This window comes from Macrotis lagotis, chromosome 1 (assembly GCF_037893015.1).
Source record: "Macrotis lagotis isolate mMagLag1 chromosome 1, bilby.v1.9.chrom.fasta, whole genome shotgun sequence".
In the NCBI taxonomy this organism is placed as follows: Eukaryota; Metazoa; Chordata; class Mammalia; order Peramelemorphia; family Peramelidae; genus Macrotis; species Macrotis lagotis.
The window spans coordinates 25,649,618-25,670,225 of record NC_133658.1 but is presented as its reverse complement, the minus strand read 5'-3'; the positions used below and the strand labels follow the sequence as shown (position 1 = coordinate 25,670,225).

The following is a 20,608-nucleotide window of genomic DNA, read 5'->3' as shown; positions in this document are numbered from 1 at the left end:
TCAGGGAAACATTGATTCGAATCCTACTTTGGACCCCTACTGACTGTGTGACCCTGGGCAAGTCACTTAACTTTTCAATATTCCAGGCAATGTTACAGAAAACTTGCATTAGTAGAGGAAAACTTCTTGGCAGTGGGAGATCATGTTGCAGTTTAATCTTAGGCCAATGAGGCAAGTAGGTATCCCAGGGAGGAGAGCCCTGGATTTGGAGTCAGGGTGAACTGAGTTCATCTCCTGCTTCAGACATTCACTAGTTCTGTGACCTCCCTCTGATTTTCTCTAGAGGTAATAATAACACCCACTTCATATGGTATTTGTAAAGATAAAATGAGTTAAGCTATGTAAAACGTTTTGAAACCTAGGACAAAATAAATGCTAGCTATGTTTTAAATATTATTACAGATCTGGACAAAAATAATACTAAGTACTGACATCATAGGGTTTGTATATCAGATGAGATACTGAATTAAAGAGCTTGGTAGCCCTTGGTATCTTCATTCATCTCAACTTTGTATTCAATTGAGTCCACATAGAAACCATTCTAATACAAGCTGCTATTCTATGCTATTCCTATGATCATTTGTGTCTTGTGCATGGCCAATTATTGCAGAAACTGACTTTTGTAATTGAATGAAAATGCAAGTTTAGCTTCTGAGGACTCAGGGAAATGACTGGTACCATCATCTCCATTAGCATTGTCTCCAGGATGCCTAGGCCTTGCTGTGGTGGAACATTGGGAGTTTCAAGTTATCTTAGGGAGTATTGCAAAATGCTCAAGAGAGTCTCCAAATATAATTAAGTTAAATTTTCTAACATGGAGGAAAATTCATTGAAAGTCCCAAGGGTCTCTGGGAGAAGAGTGCTGGCAAAGTGAGCAAAGATCATTTGTTCCCATTCCAAAAATGATGGGGATCATGACATTTATTGATTAAATGACTTTCTTCTAGGAAGCATGGAATCTCAGAGTTGGAAAGGATATCATAGAGGACTTGACCAAACCTACTTCTGAACAAATATGTCCTCTCTACTATCCCCTTAAAACGAGAATGCCAAGAGACTTCTAATAAGGGGAAATTCATCACCCCCCAAGGCAATATAATCCACTTTGGGGTAGCTTTTATTTTTAGGATCTAATCTCAAGACCTCTTTTTTGAGTTACATTCATTACTCTTAGTTGTACTCTTCTGTTGCCAAGCAGAATCAAGATAGTCCCTCTTTCACGGGATAACCTTACAAACACTTAAGGATAGGTAACATATCCACCTGAAATTTCTCTGCTTCAGACTAAAATAGGGGGTAGAATATTGGACTGGAAGTCAGGAAGTCCTGAGTTCAAACCCAACCTCAGATACTAGCTTTGCCTGAACTTACCTCTCCTCAGCTCCAATGTCTTAATCTACACTTGGAGATAATAATAGAATTTGATTGAGGTGATTAAAAAATGAGAATATTTATAAAACAACTTGTAAAGCTTAAAGTGTTATTATTATTAAATTATTATTACATTAAATATAGTTATTAAAAATCTCAGGTTCAACTGGTCTCCATATATTGTAATCTTTCTAAGAAAAAGAATTTATACATTTATTTGTTTTTGAATTACTGAGATTCTCCACTCTAGCACATTCTCTTATCAGAGAGGCATCCATTATGAAAAAGATTTCTTTTAAGACAAAGACAAAAAATTACCAGAAAATTGATCATTGCATTCAAAAAATGATATTGTCAGCATTGTCCTACAGTATCCACCCTGACTTACAAAGGAGGGCAGAGGAGAGTTTCCCATCTCTTCTTGGGGTCAAGCTTGATGATAATCATTTTAGATTACTCAGTGTCAATAATCTTGTGGTTGCTATTCTTTCTCTTTCAATTGGTATAGCCTTTGTGGTTATCACTTTCCTGGTTCTCTTTACATCACTCTGTACCATCACTCTGCATTTATGTCTTCCCAGTGATTCTCTGTATGGATTATGTTCATCATTTCTTTCAGTTCAGTTGCTTTTCAGTCACGTACAACTCTCTGTGATCCCATTGGGGGTTTTCTCGGCAAAGAACTAGTTTTCCATTTCCTTCTTCAGCACATTTTATAAATAATGAAACTGAGTTAAACAGGTTAAAGTGTTAAGTTAAAGGTTAAAGTGATTTGTCCAGGGTCACATATTATATATAGCATAATAATATGCCATTACCTTCATATACCCCATTTGTTTGGCCATTTCCCAATCAATGGACAATGTTTCTATAAAAGGAGATGCTATAAATATGTTGATATATATTGAGCATTTAATTTTGTCAATGACATTCTTGGAGCATATGCCTAGCAGAAGAATCTCTGGGTCATTTTGGCATGAATATTTTGTCACTTTATTTGCATAGTTCTTACTTGCTTTCCAGAATGGTTGAACCAAGTCACATCTCAGGAAACAGAGTATAACTGTGCCTATATGTGATATTATCTTGAGATTCTTTCTCAAGCTAGATATCCCCTTATGGTTCTCCCTAGTTTATGAGTTACAGTGAATTAAGAGCCAGGGCTGGTCAGAAAGATATGAGTTCCAATCTGGTCTCAAACCCTTATTAGGTATGTGACCCTGGGTAAGTCATTTAACACTGCCTCAGTTTCCTCGTATGTAAAATGAGCTGTAGAAGCAAATGGCAAACTACCTTAGTATCTTTGTCAGAAAAACTCCAAATAGTTTCACAAAGATACATACATGATTGAATAGCAAAAGTGTATTGGTGGCGTAGTGTTGGCTTAGTGATGGTGTAGCACGAACCCCTGGAATCAGGGGGACCTGAGTTCACATCAGGCCTCAGACACTTAATACTTCTTTAACTGGGTGACCTTTACATTTCTGCATATGAATAAACATACAAACTGATTCTCTTTCTCTCTCTCTCTCTCTCTCTGTTTCTGTCTCTTTCTCTGTCTCTCTGTCTCCTTATATATAAACATATATGTATACATGCATATATAAATAGACAGACACATACTTTCTATATGTATGGGTATGTGTAAGTGTATGCATATGGGCAAGTATGTGTGTGTATATATGCATGTGGATTCATATTTCTGCATATGTAAAAAATAGAAATGCATATAGAGCAAGCCCATGGCCTTGCAAAAGACAACAACAAAGAGTATATTTACAATGTGGTTCTAAAAACTGTACAAAGCACCCCAGATACCACCCCACCAGAATAACAGGACCATCACTTCTCCAGTGTTGAACATTCTGCTTTATTTAAATAAATCCTTTGATTATGTTACAACCCTATCTCTTTGTCCATAAGGAATAGGCACTAGACCCATGATATTCATAAAAGTGGCTAGGAAGCAGTGTTTAGAATGACTGGCTTGAAGGGAAGAAGACTTAAATTTGAATCTTTTCATCAAGCAACTTCCTGGCTTTCATCCCTGGCAAGCATTTTAATGTCTCCCAGCCACAGTTTACACATCCGTGAAAGCAGGACAATAATAACCCCTTGAGGACAGTTATGAGGATCAAATATGATAATGCACTTTGCTAACTTCAAGGTAGTTTATCATTGTTATTATAAATAGAGAAAACTCTCACATTAGAAAACTCTCTACAAAAGTAGGTCATTACATTTTCTGCAATTTAGGGGCTTAGAAAATTGCCTGGGACATTAAAACATGAATTGACTTGGCCAGGGTCATCCTCCCAGGCAAACAAATATATATGCAATATTTAAGTGCCTCCAACTGACATATATGTATATATCTCTGCATGGATAGATGTTTGAACATACACAAATAAATCATGCATGTGCATATATATATATTTATGTATTACATATGGACATATATATTTATATACATATATATATATACATACCACACACACATACATAAACACTTTTATATTTAGATAGATATTTACTTGCCCAGGAGAGATAGATGCACAGATATAGATAGACAGATAGATAGAGAAATATATACATACAAAAAATGGATAGGTTGATAAATTGATAGTCTATATGACCCTGGACAAGTCAGTTTACTTCTTAATGTCCCAAACAAACAAACAACTCAACTCAACTCAAATCTCTCTCTCTCTCTCTCTCTCTCTCTCTCTCTCTCTCTCTCTCTCTCTCTGTCTCTGTCTCTGTCTCTGTCTTTCTCTCTCTGTATCTTTCTCTGTCTCTGTCTCTGAGTCTCTCTCTGTCTCTCTGTGTCTATCTGTCTGTCTGTCTCTGTCTGTCTCTCTGTCTCTCTGTCTCTCTGTCTCTCTGTCTCTCTCTCTCTCTCTCTCTCTTCCTCTGTCTCTGTCTCTGCCTCTCTGCCTGTTACTCTCTACCTCTGTCTCTCTGTCTCTGTCTCTCTCTCTGTCTCTCTCTGTCTCCCTCTGCGTGTGAGTATCTCTTCCTCTGATTCTTCCTCTCTTTTTCTCTTTCTCTGTTTCTCTGTCTCTCTCTCTCTGTGTCCTTATATATAAATATGTATATATGCAAATACAGAGATAGATTGAAACATACTTTCTATATGTATGGGTATGTGTAAGTTTATGCATATAGGCAAGTTTGTGTGTGCACATACATGTGTGGATTTATATTTTTGCATATGAAAAACATACAAATGCACATAGAGCTAGGTGACAAAAATGAAATACATTCTATTTAAGAAAGCATGTTTAAGTGAGTGGGGTATAGACCCATCTAGATGGACATATATGTGTGCATGTGTATCTTTGTTTGTACAGGTGACTATTCTCCACCTTAAGCATTGTAATAACTAAACATAGCTGATTAAAGAGCATGAGAATTGAACTGAATTTCTTGTCACCTCTTCGGGCATCTTGCTCTCATCCCTGACTCTCTTGGGCTTTCTTGTTCTTAATCACACAGTCATGGCAGCTCCTTTTCTCTTCTGTGTTCCTACTAATCTTCTATGGTTTGTAAAGGAATAGACAAGATAATCACTTTGAAAACAATCCTTATCAACTCATCTCCTCACCTGTTCCCCCTTCCCCTCCCAAAATCCTCTTTCTACAAGTGGAGATCTAAGGGAGGCTAAGAGATTAGAATGGGAGAAAACATTGAATTTGGGGGGTTTCCCTTTTGATCAGACCAAAGCTCTCCTCAGCCTTCCCAGAGCCCAGGAAATCTGAGCCTGGAATTGGGAGGCTTACCATACTGTGAAGAGATTAGAGCCAGGATTCTTGAAACAGAGAGGAATCCCCCCCTCCTTAGACTCTGAGTTTTGGAAATTAAAGGCATAGAACCGATTCCCCGACTGGACGCCAGGGGTTTGGGGATTTCACAAAGATAATCTGACAATGTTATCAGGACATGGGTTTTGCTACTCTTTTCTGACAGTGCAAGGGGAGGATTTGGGGTTACTGTTATGATCATGGAGATAAAAGTTAAGGAGAATTATCCATCAATATGCTAATATGCTTTGGAATCCTCCATCAAGGAATTGTTTTTTAAAAATATTTTATGTATTTTCCCTACTACATTTTTTTCATTTCCTTTCTTATATTTTTCTCCTTCCCTCCCTCCCCTTCCCCTTCCCCATGACAGAAAGCAATTGAATATAGGCTATACATGAATAACTATTTTAAATATGATCCATTTTAATCTCAACGAGCTACTATTAAACAATGTTCTCATTTGTAGAATACGTTAAGGTTAGCAAGGGCTTAAAATCCATCACCTCACTTATTCTGCCCTATAACCCCAGGATATTCATAGTGTGAATGTTGTTATCCTTAAGTCCATATCTTCCCTCAACCCTCATACCCAATGACCCAAGGGTGTGATCTTCATTCCCTCAGTTTCTCCCATATGCATCTCCTTGTCTTTACTCTTGACGAGATCAATGAACTTAAGTAAATTTATCTCCATCACTCAGACATTCATCGCCTTTTGCCTGGACTATTTTTACAGGCAACTTATTATATAGGTATAGAAATATATATATAGATATAGATATAGATATAGATATAGATATAGATATAGATATAGATATAGATATAGATATAGATATAGATATAGATATCAATATAGATATATCAAACATGTACCTTTCATATACTCATTTATGTCCACATTCTTCCCCCCTTAGAATACATGTCCTCTTGGGTCACAATGAAATTCACTGTTGACTGCCCTGGTGTAAAAGAGATTAGATACCATCAATGAAAGAGAAGGGTACATTCCATGAATACAAGTGGCCTTCCTTTAAATGTTACCCTTAGACATATAGTAGACCAGTTGATTAATTCACAGGCACCTACTCTGTGAGTGGTTATGGAGACATAAATGGAGATATGACTGGAGGACTTGAGTTTTAATTGTACCAATCAACCAGTTATCACCCATTTATTAGGCTCCCAATAAGAAGAGCCAGGCATCATGATTGTTTTTTTAAACATGCATTTAATGAATTTAAGTAATTTTAAACATGTATTTAATTAAAAAGACAAGGATGGAAAGATTTAGAAGAATAAAAATGACATAAGATAAATGAAGTCACTAATAACTGGAAAAGTCAGGAAAGACTTCAGGGACAAGTTGGCAACATTCAGCTAAATCTTGAAGGAAATTAGAATTCTAAGAAAGGGAGATGAGGAGAAAGTGCATTCTGAGTGTAAGAGATAAATAAGGCCAAAGAGTGGTGATGCGAAATGCAAAAGGATTAGTGCCAGTGTGATTAGAATGTAGTTTGAATATTAACATGCAATAACCCCCCCCAAAAAAATACAAAAAAATCTTCAGGCAGAGGATAGAACACTGACCTGTAGTCAGGAAGGACCTGAGTTCAAGTCCAAACACTTGATACTTACTAGCTATGACCTTGGACAAGTCACAGCCCCACTGACCCTCCCATTGCCCCCTCAAAATACAGCACAAAACCATGTGATAATGATGGAAAGGTAAGGAAGGGTCACGTCTTTAAATTCCAAACAAAGGAATTTATATTTATGTTGTTGAGTTATTTCAGTCATGTCCAACTCAATGCCCTCATCTTGCAGTTTTCTTAGCAAAGATACTGGAGTAATTTTCCATTTCCTTCTCCAGTTCATTTTACAGGTGGAAGACTGAGGAAAACAGTATTAAGAGACTTCTTCAGGATTGCACAGTTAGTAAGTGCCTGAAGCCAAATTTAGGAAGAGAAGTTTTCCTGATTCCACGTCTGGTGCCCCATCCACTATGCTACCCAGCTGCTCTCTATCTGTACTTCCAATCAAAAGAGAATTTACAGAGCAACAAAGTGATATGGTGATACTTGGAGGTGCAGGGGAAATCACTTTGCCAGCTGAATGGAGGATGGATGGATTGGAGTAAGGAAGGGATGAAGACCAATCAAGAGACTATTGCAAGTGAGAGGTGACGATGGCTTGAATTAGAATGGTAAAAATTAACTTGGAGAGAAGGGGACTGATAAGAGTGGTGTTCCGGATATAGAAATGATCATATTTGGCAGCAAACAGGATATATATATATATATATATATATATATATATATATATATACTGGATGAGACTGAAAGACTGAAGACTTGAACATCACATTGCTAGAATGATTCAAGGTGACTGGTGAGAGTAATGAACTACTTGACTGCAATCTCATCTCAGCCACTTATTTGCTATAAAACGGAGCATGTCCATTTTCTTTTTCCTAGCCTCAATGTCTTCATCTTTAAAATAGGAATAATGATACTCTCTACCCCAGTGCTGTTATGAGTATCAAATAAGAAAAATGATGCATAAAATATCTTGCCAACTAAAAACCATACAAACTTGAAAGTGTTAAATAAATATGAGCTCCAATTACCACCCTCACCATCATCCACATAACCATGTTAACCTCATCTCTTTTCAGGAGATTTATTTAGAAACTGTGCTAGGACAAGTTGCTAGCCTGCCAAGTGGTTTAAACCCACAATCCATGTATGCATACGTATATTTATAGCCGTGTGCATACCTATATTTGCATGTATGTATAAATATATTTCAAATTCTATAGATTCTCATACAATAAGATCTAAATGCCATTTGCAGTTCAATAAATTATTAGGATGTAAGTATAACCTGCAGATTCACTGAAATCAAGCAGAAAGCAACTCTAGTCAGAGTTAGATAGCACGGATGGCAGACTTATTCCTATTTTGATCTCTGTTAGGACTCTGGTTTGTGAAAGCTTTTCATTCCATTTACTTGGAGACTATGTATAATTTATATGCAACATCTGTTAAAATTGTTATTAAATTTTATGAATCAATGTTATACCTAAGCAACCAGGGGCCATATTTTGTTCTGTTGAAAAAGTCTGATTCCCATTTAATAGCAATAGTTATAGTAGTAGTCATAGTGGTAATGATGGTGGTAGTGGTAGTGGTAGTGGTAGCGGTAGTAGTAATAGTAGCAGTAGTAGTAGTAGTAGTAGTAGTAGTAGTAGTAGTAGTAGTAGTAGTAGTAGTAATTGCTGTAGCAGTAAAAGTAGTAGCAATAATAGTAATGCTCCACCAGAGCAATAGTGATAGAGCAACTAAACACTGACTCTTTTGGGTGACTTGCTATGAACAGTGACTTCATGGCCTTATCATCTCTTCTTAAGGAACAAAAACTAAATGATCCCAACTCAGTATCACACTCCATTTCTTTAACTCACTTTCTCCTTAGACTCACTGAGGCAACATTGTAATGTTGCATAATGAACACTGATCTGAGAGTGAGGAGACCAGGGCTCTCATTCTGGCTCTATTACTAATTAACTAAATGGACTTGGGCCACTCTTATAAAATCCCAGGACTTGTTTCCTCAATTTTAAAATGAAGGCATTAAACTGAAGTCTTGCCTCATCTTTCCAGTGTGTTTTGATTTGATGATACTGTAGAAGAAATCCAAGCAGGATTGTGCTGGGGGGGGGGGTAGGAGGAGTGCCTTACTCATTTTCAAATCAAGAAATCGAAGTTTTATTTATTTTTTGTTTCTCATGCCTCGGGGAGATGAGAATCCTTTTGTCCCATTGAACATCATGGAGAGTTTTCATGGACTTTTTAAAGAATGAAACGACATTTATTGCATGGAGGAATTTGTGGGTTGTACCTGAGGCATTTATTTCCCATGCCTGGGGAAAAAAGTGGATTGTTCCCAATAGCAGGGCATATTCCTAGCAGACAAAAAGTCTACAGAATTATATCACAAGAGAAACGTAGAGAAGGTTCCTTGATCAGGATGCCATCAAAACCAGATACAGGAACCTGGGAGTAGTTGGCTGAGACAGAGGAGATCGAGATGATTTTTCTGATTCTGCAGGAACATTATATTGATAAGGAGAACCAGATTTTTAACCAAGATAAGGCCATAGGGTCTTTTCCAATGTTGCCATCATTGAAGGAGTTTTCTCCTTCCTTCAGAAAGCTAATACCTGGAAAATTTCATTTCATCCATGTAGTAATCATTTCTGGGGTCCGAGGCTGGTGGAGAAGCCAGGGGAAGAAACCCTCCTTCCTCAACAACCTGTCCTTGTCCCTGTGCTACTTCATATTTTATCAGTATCTTGACATGGAGAGCGTGCTTGATTTTTTGGTAAATGTCACTGAAGACATAATTCCTACATAGCATGGCAGAATCATCATGCAAAACCAGAGTGACATGATAGAACATACAACTGGGGGAGACTAGAGTGAATTCAACATGTGGGCGATACTAATTGCCTTGTCAAGAACAAACTTGATAAGGTGTGGGGAGTTATTGCTTATCTGGGAAAAAAAGATCTGGTTTATGTTGCTTTGGGGGGGTTGGTTTTGGTTTTTGTGAACCATAAGCTCAACATGAATTAAGAATATGTTAGGGTAGATAATGAGACAACTCAGAATTGCAGTGGATAGTGACAGACCTAGAGTCAAGAAAACTCATCTTCCTGAGTTCAAATGTGGCCTCTCACACTAACTAGCTATGTGATTGTAGGCAAGTCACTTTACCTTTTTGGTCTGTTTCCTCATCTGAAAAATAAACTGGAGAAGGAAATGATCAGCCACTCTAGTCTCTTTGCCAAGAAAACTCCAGATGGGGGCATGAAAAAGTTGGAAAAAATTGAAAACAACTGAAAAATAAAAGATGATGATGATGATGATGATGATGATGATAACTTTAGTGATTTATAAATGACAAAATGTTTTGCAGATAGTACCTCATTTTATCCTCATAACAACCCTGGGAAGCAGATACTGTTATCTCTGTCCTAAAGATGAGGAAGCTGAGGCAGATACATTCAAGTCGACTTGACCAAATATACAGGGCTAGTAAGCCAGTGTTTGGTCTTCCTTATTTTAGGTTTCAAACTCTATCCATTATGTTACCTGGCTGCCTCAGAAACATAATACAATCTTGGGCTCTATCTCTAAACATTCCCTTAGTTTTACAAGTATACATTTCTATGATTTCTCACCTAATAGCAATGTAAAATAGGCCTATTCTTGTCCTTGAATTGCAGTTTGGTTTTTTGGGAATCTTTAAAACATTACTGTCCAATCACTGATTCTGCCCACCATTATGAGCACCATGAATTGCACCCCTCCTGGGGAAGGGCGGCTTGAAGAAAGTGAGAAAGATTCAGGCCTGCAAAATTGCTGATCACTTTCAAATGTAAAAGACTCCCAATGATTTTCTTTTTTTCAAATATTTGCTCCATCTGGAGCCAGAGATCACAGATGTGAGGCCAACTCCATGGGCAAAAAGGAAAAAAAATCAATGACTCCCCAGCCTGATGAAGAGTTAGAAGGGTCATAAATCGTGTGCTTGGCTTGTTATAGATCGATGGGAAGACTTAGCCGTACATCGACTATTCTTTTTTTGAAAAGCGGCCGCTAGGCATGTGGACGACTTGTGCAGACAGAGCCAGATTTATGCCTGTGGTCTTTGTTGACTTTACTCATCAGCAGAATAGGCAGCCCCCCTGAGTCATGATTTCAGGGGGTCAAGGGGCACCATTTGGTCCATTCAGATCTCACTCCCTCCTTTTTCTTGCTGTCTGACATGCCTTTAAATAAAAGACAAAAACCTTTCCTTCAAAATTAAAACTGAGGATGCAGTGACCAGGGATGTAGTGACATATTCATGTTTACAGGAAAGGAAGGTTTGGGGGAAGCAAAGTGTAGTAAAGGATGGATGTTAGAGCCTTTCCAAGTAATGAGGGATTCTTATATTAGACTCTGAAGTAGTCTGGTATAGTTGATGGATGACTGACTTTGGAGTCAGAAAGACCAGGGTTCAAATTCCACCTTCTGATGGCATAACCCTGGGCAAGTCATTTAACCTCTAAGGCAACTTTAATATTTTAATTTACAGTACAGAGGCTGACCTGCTTTGGTGGAAAGAATTTTCGCATATGGCCTTATGCCAGTGAAAGCAAAGGTGGGAGCCAACTCACATACCCCACACCACACACACACACACACACACACACACACACACACACACACACACACACAACTATACATTAAAATCTTCAGAGCCTTTCATTGACTTTGCTTCCTTTGAGTTTCAATTGAATAATAGGCAGCATTAAAAAAAGGGAAAGTGAGACAAAGATAGGTAAAATCATCTCCCCATAGCTTCATAGCTAGTAATTCCAAAAATAAAATTTAAAATTAGGTCATCTTTGCCCCAATTCCAGCTATCTATTCTTTCAATTATATTGCCTTTCCTAAATCTAAGAAGAAGGTATTGTGTGGGGAGGGGGGCCAAAATACTGAGGACCTGGATGGAATGGTAGGACATAAGAATGTCCCACCTAGGGGAAAGAGCACCAAAAAAAGAAACTCTGAAACTTCCAGAGACAAAAGTTCTACCCTACCAGTTTTTGCTGAAGGGCAGGACATTGGATCACCATAAGTGCAAAGGTAGGAGTCTAAGACCACATTTGGATAAAAAAAAAGATTCCCTCCTCAACTCTTGTCTTTGGCAGAGACAGCCAGAGAAAGATGTCCTTGATTTTTATTCCCCAAGAAGTCTTTAGGAATATAAGGAAGGAGACAGAGATCTGGGCATGGACCTCAAGGTACTGTGAAACTCTCACTCTATTACTGTAAATTAGAGTCATGGGAAAGAAACATTGACTGCGATGGATGTATTTTGCCATCCACTTTATCATGGGAGTAGATTGGGGAGGCTTGGTATTAAGCTGTGACATAAGAGCAAAATGTGAGAGTATGTGAGTGTAGAGACTGAGTTACTTGGAAAATTCCCCTCTGAAGTTCCGTACAAATGTTAAAACTCTTTGTCTTTGGATTGTAGATTACAAACTGGAAAGGATACCTCCAAGATCATCTAGTCAAACTCTTCATTTCACAAATTAAAAAAAAAAATTCTAAGAATCTTATAAATACTGTCTCATGTAATCTTCACAACAACCTGGGAGGTAATGACTGCTATTATCCCCATTTTACAGATGGGAAAATTGAGACACATAGAGCTAAAGTGATGGTTAAACAATGTCTGAGACCAGATTTGAACTCAAGTCTTCCTGATACCAAACCCAATCTTCATTCTGCTATGCCACCTAGCTTTTTCTTAAACTGTGAAGGATTAAACTAGATAAGGAGTTTCTGCTTGATTAGTGCTATAAATACCCTGTAAACTAGAAAGGTTAAGGGATTACTACTATATATTGTCTTCTTTGGGAAATGAGACACCTTTTTCAGTGTGAGTTTTGAGTTTTTAACTGGTCTGTGCCTCTGTGTGCTTTCCCTAATCAAGGATCTTCCTATCGACCCTTGCTTTCCTGAAGGGCCCCATTTAGTCCTCCCCAGCTCAAAATTGCATAAGTAATTTCTCTAAAACACAGGTCTAAAGATATCAAGGTCAATGTAGACACACCTACTTCTAGATGAGTTAATTCTTTGTCAGATTTTTCAAAGGCGCAATTGTCTCATATTCAGAAGAATATTATTAAGGATTCTATTTTCATTCTATAGGATCGGCTGTGATAGATATTTATGTTTGTACTAAACCGAGAATTTCCCCCAATAGTCCAAGAGTCCAAAAGCATCCAAAATATATTGAGCTTATATAGTCATTATTGAATTAATAATTCCCTCTCTAGTCAATATCCTTCGTGTCCTCATTTAAAACCTCACTTCTGAGCAACGTTTGGTATTTATTAAAAGGGAGGGGAGTTCAGTTTTGAGGAGCTTTTCTAACCAAGACCCAAAAGATCCAAAGACTAGCAATTTCTTTTTCTTTTTTACTTTAGGTTTTTGCAAGGCAAATGGGGTCAAGTGGCCTGCCCGATGCCACACAGTTAGGCAATTACCAAGTGTTCGAGACTGGATTTGAACCCAGGCACTCCTGATTCCAAGGCCGGTGCTTTATCCACTATGCCACCTAGCCGCCCCAAGAATAGCAATTTCAAACAAGTTTGTTCTGATTGATAAAAATACTCAGAATAATGGCAGCTAGGTGGCTTAGTGGATAAAGCACCAGCCCTGGAGTCAGGAGTACCTGGGTTCAAATCCGGTCTCAGACACTTAATAATTACCTAGCTGTGTGGCCTTGGGCAGGCCACTTGACCCCGTTTGCCTTGAAAAAAAATACTCAGAATATCAGAATAGGTGATGAATGCCTTCCTCATTATCACCTTCCCCCATTTACTTGACTCTGTAGCCATGTTCCATAGTTTGTTTCAGAGCTGCAGTTTACCAAGCACACCTGTCTCTACCCATGCTGGTACCCATTCTTTCCATCTAGACTTAATGCAAGCAGAAACTCTCTTGGGACCACCCAAACTGGTAAATGGCACATGAATCACATAAGCAATATTATTCCCATGTGAAATCAACCCATTTTATACATATGAACCTACTCATCATCATCCTGCTATGCATTTTCTTCCTCTCATTCCAATCTTCCATTTTACTCAAAAAGCAGGGCACGCTCCATCACCCTGCCACCAGATCTCACATTGCTGTGCCTCCTAATGATCACTGAGATGCTTTGATGCTCCTATCTAGCTTGTGGGGGTAATTGCTTACAACTGCACAAACATGGAGTCTTCCTGGCACAGCTGGCTCCCATATGACATAAATGGCAGTATTAATAATGATTAATCAATCCACATGTATTTATTATGTTTCTACTATCAGGGACTGCAAAAACAAGAAGACAATAATGAATCAACACCTTCATCAATATTTATTAAGCACCTACTACGTGGCATTGTCATTTCTCACCAATGGCAAAGCTTTTACTCCCATCATCATGTGCCCGGGTCAATTAATCCCAACCCTCTACTTTATATTCTTCCTTTTGAGTTTCCTTTGGTTGTTATCTTCCCTAATAGATTATAAGAGACTTGAGGTCAGGAGCTGATTTATTTTGCTCATTTGTAGCCCCAGCCCTTAAGGGATTTAAGAGGGATAATTCCCTCTTAAAATTTAATTTTAAAATGTTTTCTCCTTCACATTTATGTTGGGGCTTCTTTGCCTTCCCTATCAAATTATCTAATACACTCAAAGAACTTTAAAATGATTGGCTGTAATGACCATGATCTATAATTATTCTTCAGTCATATCTGCTCACCACAAATGGTTAGTACCCCTCAGTAGTTTGCATAAACCTGCTCAGGAAAATGAAAACTCTGGTCTGTCTCCCTTTTGTTGTTATAGCTCCAGTGCCCAGATAAGATCCTGGTTCATAGTAGAAATGTGTAAAATCCTTGTTCATTTAAATTGAATTGAATTGCCTCTATGGGTCTCAGAATGTCTTGAGGGCAACTGAGGTCAGGGAGAGATGAGCCTTTTAACCTCTGGGATAACCTTATGCCAACCGAACACTGGTGGCAGTGACCTTTTCGGAAGTTGCCAGGGAGTATATACACATATATATATATATATATATATATATATATATATATATATATATATATGTACTCCTGACCATTGAAAGACAATGTGAAACTAAAGCTTTATAGAATGAGACAAGACTTCAGAGGGAATATCATCCTTCATCTATAGCTGCTGTTTGAGGTCTCTATAATGCATTCTTTGAAGTGGTGTCTACCTTGAGAAAGAGCTAGTTCCCTGGGAAAAGGAGTGGTTGATGCCATCTACTGGAAATTGGGGACATCTACAGAAGAAATGGACCAACATGGAGAAAGCTGACTAAAAAAATTTTTAAAAAAACTTATCCAGGTTTCCTTCAGCCTGAAACAAGAAAAAAATATCTTTGTACTCAATTGTGCCCTCAAGCTATAATCTTCTTTCTTGGATTTTTATTGAAAAACTCTAAGGAGTCTGGAATCTTTACTTCACCCTCACCCACTAACTTCTTAAGCCCTAGAATCTGACTTCAGTGTCTACTATTGTATTAACTTTCTTGGTTAATATCAGTGACTTTGACCTTTTCTCATCCATCAGGCTACTTGACCTCTTTGAAACTTCCCACACTTTTCATGCCCACATCATCTGTTACCTCTCCTCCTTTACCTTTTTTTGATGCTCACCTTTTACTATTCACTTTCTTGGCTACAATTTCCCAGTTTCCTTTGCTAAGTGATTGTTCTCCCTGGGCCACCAATCTCAGTGTCCCCCAAACCTCGGTCCTGGGTTCCTGTCTTAAGTTTTAAAGTTCTGTTTTTTGATGAAATCATTTGTTCCCACATATTCATCAATCATCTTTATTCAGATGATTCCTAGTTCTGTCCAGAAACCCTAAGGGTTTTCCCTGACCAGATTGATTTTTTGACTCATTTCTTACCTAGCCTTCATCACTGAATACTTGTTGCCTTGGTCAAACTGAGACCTGTTAAAGGCCTTAACTTAAAAATGCCAAGGTCTCCCATTGCATTCAAAGCCATCCCTAGTTCCCCTGAGTCATATCCAGCCACTAGACCCAGATGGCTCTGGAGGAGAAAATGAGACTGGTGACTTTGCACAGCCCCCCTTGATTCAAATCTAATTCACTTGCATGTCATGGCATCACCTCCCTGATGCCATGGTCCTATTGAAGAATGGAGCACAAACAACAGCAGCGAGATCTCTATTCAGGACCAGCCACTCTCTCCCATATACTAGTCCTGAATTAACAGCTGCCAGCTCCCTTTGGCATTTCCAGCTCAACATATACAATATACATCATCCCCTTCCCAAAAACCTCTTCAGGTCCAGACGTTCTTAGTTTTGTTAAGGGAATTTTCAGTTTTGAGCAGTGAAGGTAGTTATCAATAGTCATTAGCCTGGGGAAGAAAGAAATTAAGGAGGTGGTTTGCCCTCAAGGAGTTTCCATTTTGATGACAGAATCTCAAATTTTGATGGAAATATTCATTTAAGCATTCATATATATGTCCATAAATTCATGACTGATTGTGTATGGTCCTGTGACAGGTAAGATGACCTAAAAAGATAAATCAGTCAGGGATTTTGTCTCATAAAACTTATAGGTTAGGACTTAGGCACTGCATTTTAATGTGGATTGTTAGTGGAAAAGGAGACATTTTTTTTTAAAAAAAGGATTATTGGTTGCCTCCATTCACTTTATATTTTTGCTGCCTAACAGTGACTTGCAAACTGTAAGCATTTGATTAATGTTGGTTGTATTAGATTGGATTGGGCTGAAATGGATTAGATTGAAAAACATTCCTCCTTTGCCTGCCTGTTTAAATTCCTCTTATCCTTTATGGCCTATCCCTGGTGACTTAGCCTCCAGGAAGCCAAGCTGACAAATGGGTAGAGTACTGAACTTGGAATAAGTGAAGACCTGAATTCAAAACCTGTCTCTGACATTAGTAAGCTGTGTAACTTTGACATGTCTCTTAGCCTCAGCTTTTTCACCTATAAAAATGGAATAATATTAATAATATCAACTTCACAAGAGGATAGTGAAGATCCAGTGATATAACATATGCAAAGCATTCTATTAGCAAGCATTGCCTAGGTAGGACTTTGCCAGAAGGGTCTTCTCCATCACTTCTTTGATCTTACAGAATTTTAATTTCTCATTCTTAGGTGTTACATTCTATTTTTCATTTTCACTTCTTTTGCTGTTCTTATTACCTCAATGGACTACAAACTCCATGTAGTAGGGGGGATGAATGTCCTTCATCTCCTCCCTTTGTACTTAGAACAGGGCATGCTCAGGAACACATACAACCAACAAAAGTCTAAAAGGCACTGGAAGCAGGAATAATGAATTTGGATGCATAGGACCTCAGCGGGAATTCTGATGTTGCTGCTAACCTGGGCCACCTTGTCCACATCAATGAAACTCTCTGTGCCTCAGTTTACTCATGCATGAAAATATAATGGAGTTTCACTAGTTGACCTTTTAGATCCCTTCAATCCCTGGATTCTATAAAGGAAAAAAAAAAAAAAAAACAAGTGAATGAGTATAATCCCAAGATTTAAGAGGATGCAAAACCTCCTCTGGCCACTAAGGGGACAGAGTCCCTTGCAGCTTTAAATCTTTATCTCTGTATTACCTAGCCAGGACTCAACCATTTTTCCCCCTAGTAAAAGTAAATAAAGAAAATCCAATGTTCCTGACTCCAAATTGTCAACTCATTTTTGAGAAGAGGAAAGAGATGAAACCGATTCTTTGCCTTCTTGAGGAATCTTTTATATACATTTCAGATCACTAGGTCATTGAAAATAGCATTCACTATTTTTTTAATTCCAGAAAAACAAACTACTTGAAATTTTTGCTTTTCATTTTAATCATATGCTTGTGTAACAATATATCTAGTAAAACTAGTCAATAATTTTTCTATTCCCCCCCACACACACTCTGCACGTGCTTCTGTGTCTCTGTCTTTCTGTGTCTAACTGTATCTTTGTCTCTGTCACTGTCTCTCTCTGCCTCTGTCTTCAGCTCTCCCTGTTTCTATCTCTCCCTGTCTCTGTCCTCTCTGTCTCTGTCTCTTTCTCTTTCTCTCTCTCTCTCTCTCTTTAACGCTCTTTCTCTATCTCTCTCTCTCTCTCCACACACACACACACACACACACACACACACACACACACACACAGACATGCTTTCTCGTCTTTTTTAGAGCCAGAGCCTAACACATTGCCTGCCATAATAGAAAGTTAAATATTTGTTTTCTTCTTTGGTCAAACAGTCCCCTAAGTAATGGTAGCATTTAGACCCATTTTACAAAGAAGCTGAGTTTTGGACAGGTTGTATGACCACACAACTCACAAATGTTAAAGCTAGGATTGCTTTTGTATGTGAAATCATGACTATAATTTCAACCAATTGCATGTTTTTGGTTAACCCTATAATAGAGTCAACATATTAATTCGAACCTTGTCCTGCTTATTTCTGACAGTCTTGTCATTTCCCAAATCTCCTAAATCCAAAATCAGGGAATCTGAATAATCGCTTATCACACACTGCTTCTTAAACATATTCTCATGCCACTGTAATAATGTTAATCTTTCATTTAGATCCTGGAAACTGTGCACTGCCTTCCTAGACCTGAGTCCTATCTTACCTCTTGCATATGTTTCCATATCTTATCTTCTTTGAGAGATATTTGGAAAGATTATTGGATTCGGGGTCAGAAGATCAACATTCAAATGTTATATATGAGTTTGACCTCAGTCAAATCAATTAACCTCTCTGAAACTCAGTTTCCCTTTCTGTAAAATGCAACAAGGTGGATTCTGAATTCACTTTCAGCTCACAACCTATGATCCCTGTATTAGAGAGACCTTTCCCTTCTCTAGGCTAAAAAGTTTTACTTTTGTCAACTGATCTTCATGGTCTGCAGTTTTCCCACCATCTTGATCATTCACTGGATGTTCTACATATTGCTTCTTTTCAATACTCACTGGTCCCAATAACACTGTTTCATCTAATATTGTCTCTTCATAGAACTGATTAAGCTGTTTTAACATAATCCGATATTGAATAGATTTTGCAGTACTTTCTGTTCTTTCCTGTATGCAATTATATAAAGCTTTTTCCCTTTAGTCCTTCATTCTCAGTGAGTTAGGACAACACTATGTTTTGTTAAGGAATTTGAAGAGGATAATAATAAGCAAACAAACTATAAAGTTTTTTTCAGAGATATCCCGTTAACTAGGTAGATGCTTAGTGTTCTTCACATCACACCCCTCCTACCTTCCCAATTCCTACAAAGGTTGAAGGATGGTCAAAACCATCCTTCCAGTCCCTCAGACTCACAACCAAGGAGTTACCCTCACTAGTTTCTTGCTCAGAGGTTCAATCTAAATTCTCCAGAAGAATGTGGGTAACAAAGACACTCAATCTCCTTGCTCCAGACTTTTTCTCCCGCTATCTCCTATGTCTGGCATGTCTTCAACTTCACCAAGTGACTACCCTGATTTCCTTCAAGATCCAACTAAATTCCCATCTATTACAATAAGTCTTTTCTTACTCCTCTTAATTGTCATACCATTCTTTGGGTCATTTATCCATCTCTTCTTTATAATGTGTGTATACATGCATATATATATATATATATATATATATATGTTTTATACACACACATATAAATATATATATATATACATATATATATATATATTTATATATATATATATATATATATATATATGACATGTTGTGGGTATTTAAATATACACCAGTATGCCTTCAGCATATAAACAGACATATTTGTCTGTGTATATGCAGAAGTCACATATACATTTGTCTGTATGCACATTACATCTATCTATCTATCTAAGCATATATACATACATGCATGCATACATGATTGCATTGTGTTTTTACTAGATTATAAACTCTTGAGGGTAAAGACTACCTTTTACCTCTTCTTTTCTTCCCAATACTTATTACAGTATCGGAAACAAAGTAGAAATTTAATAAATGTCTATTGATTGATTGATTATATAAAGATGATCCTGTTTTGGTCTGCCCCTTTCAGAAGGGAAAAAAGTAGTCTGATCAGGACAAGTTCATCTCCCCTAAAGGAGAAATGGAACAGGGAAACAGAAGCAATCAATAAACAAATGGATAGTTTTTCATTGTATTCACCCTCATGAATTCTTCTTTTCTAGCTTCTGAATGGTGTCTTCAAAGGTACCTCAGGTTGGTTCACCCTAGATTGGTGCATTTTACAAAACCCTTCCCCTATTTGCTTACTTCTGCTATTAAATAGTGTGAAACTCAATATTCTAAGCCATTTGGGCTGGTATACAGTCAGTAAAGCTGACCAGTCCCTGGTTGGTTCTTGGGTGTGTTGTATCATGTTCTGAATTCAGGTGAGGGAAAGAAAACTGAATTTTTAATATCCTTATTGTCACATGTCATCAGATAGTTTTTGTTTGGATATGAATAAATTATAATTCAATAGCTTTCCTGTGAGCGTGGGTATCTCTTCTTTGAATCCCAAAAAATTCTTCCTTCATTCTCACCTTTCACAATCAATAATTTACCAAGTGTTGTTGCATCTCCTTCCACATCTCTCACATCAATCTCCTTCTCTCATTTACACAGGTACTATCCTAGATCTGGTCCTTGTCATTGCTCATCCTGCATTTTCTTTTTTTTCACATTTTTTAAAACTTTTATTTATTTAAGGAAATGGAGTTAAGTGACTTGCCCAAGGTCACACAGCTAGGCAATTAAGTGTCTGAGGCTGGATTTGAACTTGC

The 20,608-nt window shown here is 37.7% G+C and overlaps 1 long non-coding RNA gene across 4 annotated transcripts in view; it reads right to left on the bottom strand.

Moving 5' to 3' along the window:
- The window catches only part of LOC141495053 (uncharacterized), a 255,356-nt gene that overhangs the window by 33,764 nt on the left and 200,984 nt on the right, over positions 1-20,608 (bottom strand). Inside the window, exon 6 of one of the 4 annotated variants that reach the window (XR_012470653.1) lies at positions 6,051-6,136. The exons of the other annotated variants lie outside the window; for them this stretch is intronic. This is a non-coding gene — a long non-coding RNA (uncharacterized LOC141495053). The remainder of the gene's footprint in view (positions 1-6,050; positions 6,137-20,608) is intronic. 4 annotated transcript variants of the gene reach the window in all.